A 12,529-nucleotide genomic window follows, 5' to 3' on the forward strand; every position below is an offset into this window, starting at 1 on the left:
AAAACCAGAGCTCCCCAGGGATCTGTTATTGCATATGGGACAGCACACTGCTGTGCTTCAGCACTGCCTCTTATCTTCTGTGTGTCCAGTGGCCAAAACTTCATGGGCCAAATTTTCAGCTGGTATAAATTAGCATAGCTCCCTTAATTTAATACCAGCTGAGGAGCTGGCCCCATATCTCTCTGCAGTTGAAACCTCAGGGGGATAAGGAGACTTTGGATTCCGTTTTGTCCAAATTAACCAATTGTCTCATTGCAACAAATTTCATCCAAATGTTACTTAACATTTTTCTACATTTCCCAGCAGCTCAATTCAAGTACAGTATACATGTACTTTTATGTCCCTTTGATACTAGCATACAATTATTCATTTGCAATTTATAACTGTTTTAAAATATTGAAAAAGTAAAAATGAAAGTAAAATAGAATGCCTGCTGGGTCACTTTTTGAGTGAGGCAGACAAAGAACAAAAAACACAACCAATTTGTGATCTTAACAGCCACATCAGCACCAGAATTATTGATATGGCAATTAGGTCTTAAAATATCCAGAAGCTTGAACAATTAAGACATTTCTGTTAAAGTTATAGAACATTCATTCAATGTAATAGGAAGAAAAATTCCCTAAAGCTTGTCCCATTAATGCTGCTATCCACATCCCATTTAAATGCCTTGCACTAAATATACACAACAATAATAAACGCAGCCAATTATAGGATGACTATCTCATCCAAGTTAGGAGCCCAAATTTGTACTTTTTATGTGAACTTTCGCTGCATGGAATAGCACGAAGCTCTACAAATGAACAGAGACCTGTGCCAGTAATACATTTTACTGCACAATGAACAATTTTAGGTCAGCAACATTACAAATAAAACACAATATACTGCACAAAACTGTCAGAAAAATTCTCCATTTACAGCAAGCTTGAAAGCCTGGAAATAGTCATGACCCTATTACTGTATAGATGGAGTTAAAAGGAATATATAAACCTTGCAGTCAGCTAAGGATGAAATAAGAATAATGTTGAGATGTAATTGAATAAAGAATCACAAAGTTAGGTCACCCTGGCCTATCTGAGATATTGTTAGCATGGTGAATTCATAAAATAAGGTTTAAAAAAGAATCTATGTCAGAACAATATATAGAGAAGAAGCAATTATTCCTTTTTTGGGAAATAATCCTTTTAGACAGTGCACTTTGCAACGTATTCTATGATATCACATGCTAAGATGAAGTCTCTTCATCCTAGCCGGAGATGTCCTAATAGCATTAAAATCTGACAAACTAAAGAAGACTAGAAAAGTTATAGCAATTCAAATTAAGGATTAATAGGTCAAGTAGCATTTTTAGAAGACTGAAGGAGCAGCTATGCAAGTTCATGTTTCCCCTTTATATTTGTTTTCCCATCATCACATTTTCTCATTTATCTGAAATTGCAGAATAGCAAATGTGCCTTTTACAAAGTTGTGAGCAAATCCTGCTCCCCCTGGAGTCAGTGACAAAAATCCCATTGCTTAAATAGGAGAGAGTTTGTCTTACATAAACCTGGCTGAATTATTCATTGTGAATATCATCATTTGTGAATTTACACCTACCCCTCTTTATTCCGTGTTTGAAAATTGTGAATGAACCAAGCGTGATTTTTATGCATATATTCCCTGTTTGACAAGTAGCTTGTGAATACATCATAGCCTATGGGTTCACTTTGATTATTCATTATCTGTGTTACTTGCCACCCAAGTCACATGGCATTCTTTCTGTTTACTGGTTGGATGACAAAAAACGTTTACAATAGAACAGTGATTAATTTAAAAAAATGTACTTTTGGTACAGATTTTGAAATAATTAATTATGCTAACCATAGACTTTGTAGTTCATAACCCTGGCATCTCTGGGCTTGCCATGTCAGTTCTAAAAGTAAATAAATTCCTTGAGCCCTGGGCACCTAATAGCTTGAGCTTCGGCACTTATTTCATTACAAATTAAGCATCAATTTATCTCTACTTTCTTTGAAAGAGGCAATACCAGTTTAAACTATATAATGAAAACCGATTGCCATTTTAAGATCTTATAGTAAATACTAAAAAAATGCAGTGGAAAATCATTTTTTTTTAATAAAACCATGCTAATACACTGCTGCAAAACAGCTGTTTCAGTGAGTTTGCCCTTCATACCTCAGGGTTGCAGTACTCTATCTGTCATGCAGATGGGGAATTCATGGGAAAAGCAATAGATATAACAAATAGATTTTAAAACAGGAGTTATCAAACAGCAGTGGAGACTGGAACATGGTAAGGGCAGAAGAGTGTAAGATCTGATTTCTTAGGTACTAAAAGACTGAACTGAGAAATAGGGAATTATATTTATTCCTCAATATTCATTGGCAGCGTATTAGGTTAGAATACTTACCTATATTTATAGATTAGGCATATTTCATACAATATGGATTTTTTTAAAATGAATTGTAGTGTTTCTGAAAGGTGCTAGATTTGACAGCACTGGAAACCATGGTTTCCACAGACACGGTGCAGCATACATATAGCAGCAGTGCAATGTTCCCCATACTACCCTGACAATATGCACAACCTTGAGCTGCAGGAGCCATTATTAAGGGCTAGGATATATCTCCAGCTCATCTTTTTTAATCCCTAGCCTCTTTTTAAGGCTAACAACAAGGATGTCATTTAATGAAATTGTTATGGTATTTGTGATATGGACACATGTCCACTTGAAATTTGCCTAACCCCACCCTGGTTCATTTAACATACATCTGCTGCAGTCAGCAGTGTGCGATTTTAGATTCTTCTGGTGAGACCTGGGGACAAGATCCATATGTTTGTATGCAAATCCCAACAAAAGATATTTTATTTGCTGTACTGTTATTCTTGCACCATGGCGTGTAAGGTGAAATGTAAACACAGCACATGAGAAATTCATAAATGAGAGCCACAAAGGCTGTGTTACATTTTCTAGTGTAACTGCTGGCTATTGAACTGGTGGGATACCAGTGATTCATTATGAGCATGCTAGCCCCACTGTTTTAGCTGCAGTTTCGTACTGTGTCTGCACTGCACTGTACTGTACCTTTGCACTTACACCCCTCTGTGGGTATGCAGCTCTTAGTCCCCTGCACAACTACCTGAGACAATGGTTTATCCAAAATTTCACAAAGCCTTCTGGTAACATGGGGGATTTGTACAAGTGTTGTGCTAATACTTGTACAAATACTTGGGGGATTCTCATACTTCCCAGGTTCTGCTGTCAGTTCCTAGTCCTTTTCTCAAAATGGAGGTCAGGATGAATGTTCAGCTTTCTCTCCTTGCTTGGCAAGAAATGTTTCTGCAGAAACATCTGAAGAGTGTTTTAAGCTTTTTCAGATAGCTGTGTTGAGGTAGTTGTACAGGTTGTTCTAATAGACCTAGAGGCTGAGACTGCAGTTGACAGAATACTTACTGTAACATTGTGTATAGCTGCTGGATCAGAAATAGCTGGCTTTGTGCAGTACTTGAAGGTGATGTTCACCAGGTGAAGCTCTGCTGTTGGGCCTGCATCACAACCATAGACTGGGTGGAACCAAGTTGATATCAAGACCTGGGATGAGCAGCAGCAACTGCTAAGCTTCAGGAGAGAGAAAGACACATTGATTTGTACCTATGTAAGGGGGGCATTAGCCCCTTACTGAAACTTAGTGAGGGTTTTCAGTTGGCCATCTCCCAGGACCAAAAGAAAAGGGAAGGGCTGATGAGAAATCTGGACCCTGAGATTGACAGTCTCCAGGGCCAGTGGGGACAGGCAACACGCTGGGTAAAACTGATTGAAAGGATAGGCAGGCCAATGAGGGAGCCAGGATGCCAGGGGTCCCGTCCTCCATGTGAGCTGGACTTGCCTGCACCAGAGTCTGCCGAGCTAAGTGAGAGAACAAGAGCCTGAGCTGAGTGAGCCAGAGTGAACCAGAGAAGCAGTCTGAGCTGGGCAGAGCTGCATCAGCCAGAACCCAGAGGAGCTGGAGGAGCAGCCCGGGGAGCTGAGCTGGAGGCAGAGTGGGGCTGGGGCTGGGATTGGAGCAGTCTGGAGTTGAGTGAAATGAGCAGCTAGAGAGCGTGAGTGGGATCCTGGGCAGAGGGCCCAGCACAGGGAGATGCCACTGTGACGGGTTGGCCCCCCCTTTCGGGGTGCCACCGGATGTGCTGGGGTCCCTCTGAGCCCACCTGTCTTAGCAGCCTGGGTTTCCCTTACTCTGTGTTGCTGTGACAGGTTCTCAAGCCTCTTTCCAGCACACACACGCAGGGGTATGGCCAGCTGTAGAATCACACAGAGTCTGCGATCAGCTGTCTGTGGGAGGACTCAGCTGGGGGATTGCCCATCACTCACGTGCTCACCTCCTTTGGGGTGTAAACCCAAAATAATACCGTCTTGCACTGTATAGAGAGATCTGCACAGTGCAAGCTCATAAAAATCATCCCCTCCCTCAATGTGGAGGGAGATATGCACAGCCCCCCCACCCCCGATATGAATGGCACAAACTGGGTTTTGGTATAAACAAGAAATAAGTTTATTAAGTACAAAAGGTAAATTTTAAGTGATTATAAGGGATAGCAAACAGAACAAAGCAGATTTCTGAGCAAATAAAACAAAACATGCATCTTAAGCTTAATTCACTAAAGAAACAGATTACAAATAGAAATTTCTCACTCTAAATGTTGTTTTAGGCAGGTTGCAGAGTTTCTGCAGCTGAGTTCCAGTTATTTCACTTCACAGGCTAGACCTCTGTCTCAGCCTGGACTCAGCCCTTGCCTTTCCCCAGCTTAGTTCCTTTATTTCTTCAGGTACTTTCAGTAGTCTTCCTTCCTGGGCAGGGAGGCAATGGAGAAGAGCCCTGATTGACTCACTTCACTTAAGTAGTATTTACATAAGGAGGGAATCCTTTGTTTCCAGTGGAAAAATACCAGCAGGAAAATACCAGGTGGTACTCCGTATTGGGCGACATCATCACATGACCCTGCAGTGTCAAAGCAACATCCCAGGAAGCTCCTCAGGAAGGTGGGAGATTAGTGTCTTCAACGTTCTATTATCTTTCTTAAATGGCCCACTTAAGCTGATTGCCTACTGTCTGGTGGGCGTTCCCCCAAGTACACACACAGTTGTAATTGTTACATAGTCAATATTCCTAACTTCAGATACAGAAATAATATATGTATACAAATTGGATAATCATATTTCTGGATATGTGCATAGGTTGGCAGGCAAAGTGCACGTTGCCAGAATTTTCAAAAACTTTGGACTTTTCAGGAGCTGATATTAGTTTCTCTATCCCCACGGAAATTCTGCGTGCTCCTTCTGTCACAGACCCTAGTGACCCTAGGTTTGCTGTAAAGGGAATCCAAACCCCCTATGCTCTGGATTCCTTGCGGTGTTTCAAGCTCCTGGAGCCTGAATGGATCCAGCCACTATTCTAATGTCAGCATCCTTAGGCTCAGAGCGCATACATTCTATATGGCATCCCTCTCTTTGAAACCCACTTGCCAGATGCCTAGTCCAGGATTCCTCAGTACTTTCACACATCCTTCCCCAGAACTCCACTCAGAAGTTTACAGTTTAACACTCTCAGAGGGATGCAGCAGTTGTGAAGCAGTGAACACAGACACACACTTTGTACAGTTTAATATCTTTATGCTCTTTACTTAACAAATAAAGGACAGGAGAGTACAGATCATACCAAAAAAACCCCCAACATCCTAAATGCAACGTCCCTTGCTAGATCACCCTTCCCTTAGAGCAGGGGTTCTCAACCTTTTTCTTTCTGAGGTCCCCCTCAACATGCTAGAAAAACTCTGGGTCCCAACGGCGGGGGGCCCCTCCAGGACAGGGGTGGGACCCTGGGACATAGATGTAGTTTGACTTCTATTTGGGAGCAAGGGCTCGGGCTCTGCAGGGCTCGGGCCAGCTCTGCACAATGGGGTCCAGGGAGGGAGTGCTACCTCCTGCCCCTGACTCACCTCATCAGGCCACCCACCTGTCTGGGGCTGTGTGCCGGTGGCTACTCCCCAAGGGCTCTGCTGGGCCCGGAGCTGCCTGGGCAGTTCTGACTGCCTGCGTGAGCAGTCAAAGGAGACTGGGAGCTGAGGAGCAGACGCAACCCCAGGCACAAGCAGCAGGTGGGGAATGCCATGGCTGCCCACACCATGGCACCACCAGCCAAAGGAGCAGCTGCCCCTCAGTGCCTGGCTCTGTCTTCCTGCCTAGGATCTGGCCAGAGGGTGGAGCCTGAGGGGGGCTGAGGGAGAGGAGGAGGTGGGGGGTGGAGCTGCCCCCAGGACTACCCCACTCTGGATAAGGCACTGCAGTTTGGGGGGCAATACCCTGTGCCCCCTCAACTCTGCCCATGGGATCAAGGTTTCTGCCTGTGGTGGTGGGGCTTCAGCCCCACTGCTCCAGGCTTCAGGAAAATAGGAGGCTCAGGGTTTCAGCCCCGCACTGCTCCCCACTTCAGCCCCGTGGGGGGCACAGAGTTTCAGCAGCGGGGTTCCATGGCCCCCCGGGGCAGGGCTCATGGACCCCCAAGGGCTTGCAGACCCCCGATTGAGAACCACTGCCTTAGGATTCTTTGCGATTTTAGATTCTTTTGGTGAGACCTTCCCTTTGCCTGCTCTGTCTCTGAAGCAGCCTTCCTCAACTTAATCTGGTGCAAAACGGCTCTAGCTTCTCAGGGTATGTCTCCATTGAGATTTAAAAACCCATAGCACTGAGTCTGAGCCCCAAGCCTCAACATCTCCACAGCAATTTTATAGCCCCGTGAGCCCTAGTCATCAGACCTAGGCCAGCCGCAGCCACGGTACACATCTTTTAGTGCAGTGTAGCTGTAAGCATAGCTTCTCCACAGCTCCCCTCTGCGAGTCCCTTGATAGACTTCTGCTGGTGTCACCTGCTTCTTTGTTCTCCTCCAGGTAACTTTCCATTACTTCCAAACCCACCTCCCTTCTGACAAGAGGAGAAAGTGTTTTATCCCATTTAGAGCAAACCCATTGTCCCAAGGTGTTTTACTCTGACTAGATGAACGTTGAGTGCTCAGCACTCACCATTGTCTCTGGCCTGGCAGAGACATGTCATGATCCTGCTAACTCAGGGTGGATCCATAGTCATATAGGCTTTCCTTGCCATTGTAATTTCATGATAGAATTTAATAAAATCATTCACAATCCAGAAGTGGTACAGACAGAACCCCAATTCATCACACCTGCATTCCCACAATGAGTTCAGTCACAAATGTACCTATTATGTTATCTACCTGCTGTATCTTGCATAAAGTATGTGAAAACAAAGTGATGTAAACTTTTTTCAAATTATTAGCTCTTTGGGATAGAGTCTGTCAGTAACTTTTGTGTTTTGTACAGTACACATTGTTGGCTTTTACCATATATTAGTGATAAGACCTTAAACAAACTTTTCTCACTGTAGCAATCTTCTGCCATTCTCAAAATTCCTTCTTATACCATCTCTGGCTCCCACATACTCTAACCACACATCTCAGGGCAAAACAAAGGAGCGTGCTATTTAAATGTTCCCCATTCATATCAATGGGGAATCTAAAGTACGTGATTTTCTTCAGGCATGTTATCCTGTGAAGAGCTCACATTCTAACTTATCTACTTGTTTCAAAAGGGCAGTCTCCCTTTCGGCCTCCACTGCATGCCAGCAGTCTTCAGTAGCTCTTCCCAGTCACATCAGGGATATCAAGTATCAAAGCCAGGACTTGCACCCTTTCCAAGAGCCAGTGCTATTATGAAAATGTCTCCTCGATGTAGACTCTGAGTGAAAGAAGAACCATGGAGAAGTGTGCATGCAGCTCTTGGTGTCTCTCCACCAGCTACAAAACAGTGGGAGAAAAATGACTTGCTCTCCTAGGCAACCATTCAACCCCTGATAATTACTCTTTCTTTTCTATTATTTTTCCCTTTGATTCCCTCAGCAACTGTTTGCTTCACTATGAAGTCACTTCACAGCCATCAGTGATGTTCCGTCACTACCAAACTTGTCCACATTTGAAACCATGACCTAGAGGTTCTATATCCCATTTGCTCTCCTCTCTGAACATCCTTATAGGAAGAAACCTGGAGGTATGTTTTTGTGGCTGCCCACTTGTGTAGTGGTTTTGCACTAGGTCCAAGGTAGCTGGTACAGAAAGCAATAAGTTTGTTTCCTCACTTTTAAATGAAGGGAAGTATTAACATGTTTATTACTTGTAAGTAATACAGAAAATAGGCCAAATGTTGTTTTAAAGGAAAATCTGTAGATAGCTGAGTGGGAAAGATTGTAGGACATTAAAGTAGATGAAAGTGTGTATCTTCTCTAAAATATTATAGACTGTCCATCTTCTGGAATAAATCACAGGGAAAGTCCAGATTATTCCATCTTGGTGATGGGGTTTGTCCCCAGCACACATGGATTGCCATGAACCACTTGAAGGACATGCCCAAAGGAGGTACACTGCCAAGAACTCTCCTGTCCTCCACTACCAGTGTAAACTCCTCAGGGGGCTCTATGGATAAAATTAGCAGCATTAGGCCTCATGCACACCCTCCCTTCTCACTCATTCTCCACATGTGGATCCCAGAGCCTACAGAGAGTCAAGCATGATAACTAGGGAAGAACTGGGGGGAGATTGTGCCAAGGAAATGATTCCTAATGTACAGGTAAAGATCTGTATGTAGAGAAAATAATACCTGGTATTTTTGTCAGGAATTTGCTTTCAAAGGCATTTAGACATCTGTCTGTACCTTTGGTGGCTTTCATATCTATATGTTAAGAAGGAAATAAAATTTGAGTTGCAATTTTTCTGTTTTTACTTTTTTTTACCTGTTTTAGTATGTTGCAATGGCCATTGTGACTTGCCATCTCTTCACATTGTCTTTTTGCAACATCCTTATTTTTTGCAAACTTTATTGTAGCCATTTTTTACTTCTAATTTCTCTACATACTGTTTGCCTTATGATCTGTGTCTCAGCTCTTTTGTGTGATGGGGTGAAGTGAAAAGCAAGGATTGAGGGCACTGTCCCCTCTAAACTGTGCACATGTACGGGCACACATGGCAAAACACTGCGCACACAAAAAATGAAATACTACATCGGAGCCAGGTCGAAATATCATTTACGGGTGACTTTTGACATTGTTCGCAACTATGGCCAGGCATTTTGACTTATTCACACATACTTGAGTTTGTACACAGCCAAATGAACAGACTACAAGGAGACGTGATCAACAGGAAGAATGTGGAACGATGTATGGAAGGTAGATTTCTTAAAGCGTCATCTGTCAAGTAAGTCTCATATAGGTGGTGTAACAAGATTTAGAAACAAGAACCCTTCCTTACGGAGCGGATTGCTTAGCATAATTCTTGGAAGTTTAGCTGAAAAGCAGAAGAGGCAAATTAATCTTGAGCGCAAGTGCTCAAACCCAGAAGAAATCAAGGTACTTATTGACAGTGTGTTGTTGGCTATTAAAATGAACAGTTCAGTGCTTTCTGTTAAGGATATTAATGACCATATGGAAAAGTATGTGCACATACCAGCGAGCTGGAGAAGTAAAAATTATGCTTTTGAATTTCTTGAAATTATCAACTGCATTGTCCAAATGACCTCATGCATGAAATAGCATCGGCAATGTTTCATACTCTAGCTGTTGATGAAAGCACCGATATATCCATTAACAGATATTTGATACTCTACTTTAAATATAGATCCATAAATTCTGCAGACTATAAAACTTCATTTGGTGGACTATTACGATTGCAAAAATGTGATGCTGTTTCAATAGTGTCTGCAATCAAAGAGTTTTAGAAAAAACACCAACTTGATCTAATGAAAATGGTGATGTTCACATCTGATTGTGCCTCCGCGATGTTGGGCAAACTCAATGACGTGGTGGCTCAGCTGAAACGTGATATTCCACACTTAGTCCAGCAACTTTGCATTGCACACCGGGAAGACTTGGGGATTTCCGATGCATGGAAAGAGGTCAAGCTGATAAGAGACATTGAAACCTTAATGAGAACTGTCTACACGGTGTTCTGTCGGTCATCCAGGAGAAAATGCAAATTTCAGGAAATAGTGGATGCTTCTGAATGTGAGTCAGTGGTTTTCAGGCCACTCAATGAAGTGTGCTGATTATCTAGGCACTTTGTACTTCGAGCAATTATTTGCAACTATAATCCTCTTCTGGAATATTTTGAGCAAGACAAAGATACTGCTCCAGTTTCTAATTACTGCCACAAAAAAGCTGAATACCATGGAATACCGAATAACATTAGAAGTTTTGAATGGTGTTTTGTCAGAGCTGGCTTCACTATCCACGCTGCTCCAGAAACAGGGCCTTCGACCTCTTGAAGCATTTCATCTTGCCCGAGGTAAACTGAACAAGATCAGAAGACAGTACCTTGGAGATTCAGTCTTATGGAGTGACAAAGTTAAGGCTCTCTTAGATATGAGCTCTCAAGAAAAGAATGAAATTGATACCAGTTCCATAATAACTTTCATAAACATCTTGTGTGCACATTTGGCAGACAGATTTCCAGAGGATGAAGTCCAGGAGTGGTCCACTTTTGATTGTGCAGCAATAGTTAAGTGTGACTTCAATTTTGGAATTTATCAGGTCAAATCCCTATGTTCAAAATACAAAGACTTTCTTGCTGAAGAGATTGTTATAGTCAGTCAGTACAATGACTTCAAGTTTGCAGTAGCCGAAAGAATCAAAAGCCAATTGGTTTTAAGTTTCCTGGATATGGTGACATTTGCTCACCAGAATGAACAGTTTCAGGATCTTGCAAAGTTGATGGATATTGGAGGAACATTCCTAGCATCAAGTGCAGACTGTGAGCGTGGCTTTAGTTTAATGTACACTCTAAAAAACAAACTACTGAATCATTTAAAAGTAGATCATTTGGACATGCTGATGTGTATTAAGAGTTACCAGCTGGATGGAGGACTGATAGATCTGGACAGAGTTTATATCGAATGGGCAAATGAAAAAGATCACAGGGAAAAACAGTAACGTTAGTTTAGCAGTCTTTGATATTTCAACCAATAAGGAAATTAAAATGCATTTGTAATTACATATCTTATTATTGGCTGATAATCATTTATTGATATTTTTTAGGAAAATTTTAAATTTAAAACACAAACTCTTGTTTTTCTTTTTTTACTTATGATGTCTGTATCTGAAAACCCATATAAATTGACAGTGGCATGCTTATTAAATTGCCTTTATTATATGTTTATCAAAATCTTTTTTGACATGTTTACAGAATGAAAGGTGAAAGTGGACACCAACAGGCAGAAGCCTATGGACTAATAATGATCATGATTAATATGTGCTTGATATATGCTCATGATTGTCTATAAAAAAAAGATCATAAAGCGTAATGCTTACAACTAACTTCTGCTTCATGAAGAATGGTTAAATTTCCTTTTTCTAAGTATTTAAAAAGGACATTTATAAAATAACATGGTGTAAAACTATTATCATCACAAATTGCAAATGAAAACTTTTTAAATGTATAAGCATTTTACTCGCTTGGGCGCATTTGCCTCATGGCGCACAAATTTGAACTCTGCTTCAAAAATTTGCACAGAAGAAATTTTTTGCACACACGGCCTGTCAAAAATTAGAGGGAACATTGGTTGAGGGTTTTGCCCACACTTTGCCTCTTCTGTTGTTCTGGTCATTACACAAAAAGATGCAGAAAATGTTTAATTAATTAATTATTTTTCTTACTCATCTTTAAACTGGATCTGACACATCACTACTCTAAAATGCACATCAGGATTACATCTCTGCAATATAGACTCATAGCAAAATACAGTTACCATCCAAATAATTTCTATTTAAACCATATAGATTCTTCCGTCAGCTTTGTCAACTTTTTCTTCTCTACAAAGCTTTTCTGAATAGCTTCACATAACTTGCTTGGGCAATCTGGGACAGAAGAATATTTTGCACCAGGGACTGAAGGAAGATACCTCTAGGATGAAGTATAAGCCTATAAAGAATTTAGCACACTAGTGGTTTCCAATGAGATTTTTGAATTGCATGCCTTCAGTGCAAAATTGGAGTTCAGTCATCCTACTGCAAGGCTCTCCTGTTTGTTTATATGTTTTTAAATGTAGAAAATGCATGTATCACATGTCTCTAAGCAGGCACAGTACATTCCAGATTATAGATTACAAAATGCAGATTAACAAAATGAACCCCCATTGATTAAAGGATGTGGCAAAAATCCCACCCAAAAAAACACAAACAACAAAATAATTATTAAAAAAATAAACAAAAAAAAACAACACTTTCCTACCCAACCCCATCTGACAAAAGCCTGAGCCTTGCACTGGGGCCTGAAAATGTATTGTGCTGTCATGATTTATGATTTAAAACTTCAGACACTGAGAATGAGCAAAATGAGTATATCTTTCGGTATAAGTCTCTGGCAACTCTGGACTGTAAGGGTATGTCTACACATCAATAAAAGACCTCTGGCACGGC

At 41.4% G+C, this 12,529-nt stretch overlaps 1 protein-coding gene and 1 long non-coding RNA gene across 13 annotated transcripts in view; one reads left to right on the forward strand and one right to left on the reverse strand.

Moving 5' to 3' along the window:
- Positions 1 to 12,529, forward strand: part of TENM1 (teneurin transmembrane protein 1) — a 697,978-nt gene that overhangs the window by 160,176 nt on the left and 525,273 nt on the right. The window lies entirely within an intron of this gene.
- Positions 1 to 12,529, reverse strand: part of LOC120371617 — a 41,593-nt gene that overhangs the window by 10,362 nt on the left and 18,702 nt on the right. For both annotated transcript variants that reach the window (XR_005584496.1, XR_005584495.1), the window contains exon 3: positions 3,455 to 3,619. This is a non-coding gene — a long non-coding RNA (uncharacterized LOC120371617). The remainder of the gene's footprint in view (positions 1 to 3,454; positions 3,620 to 12,529) is intronic.

The sequence above is a fragment of the Mauremys reevesii genome, linkage group 9, assembly GCF_016161935.1.
Source record: "Mauremys reevesii isolate NIE-2019 linkage group 9, ASM1616193v1, whole genome shotgun sequence".
Classification (NCBI taxonomy): domain Eukaryota; kingdom Metazoa; phylum Chordata; order Testudines; family Geoemydidae; genus Mauremys; species Mauremys reevesii.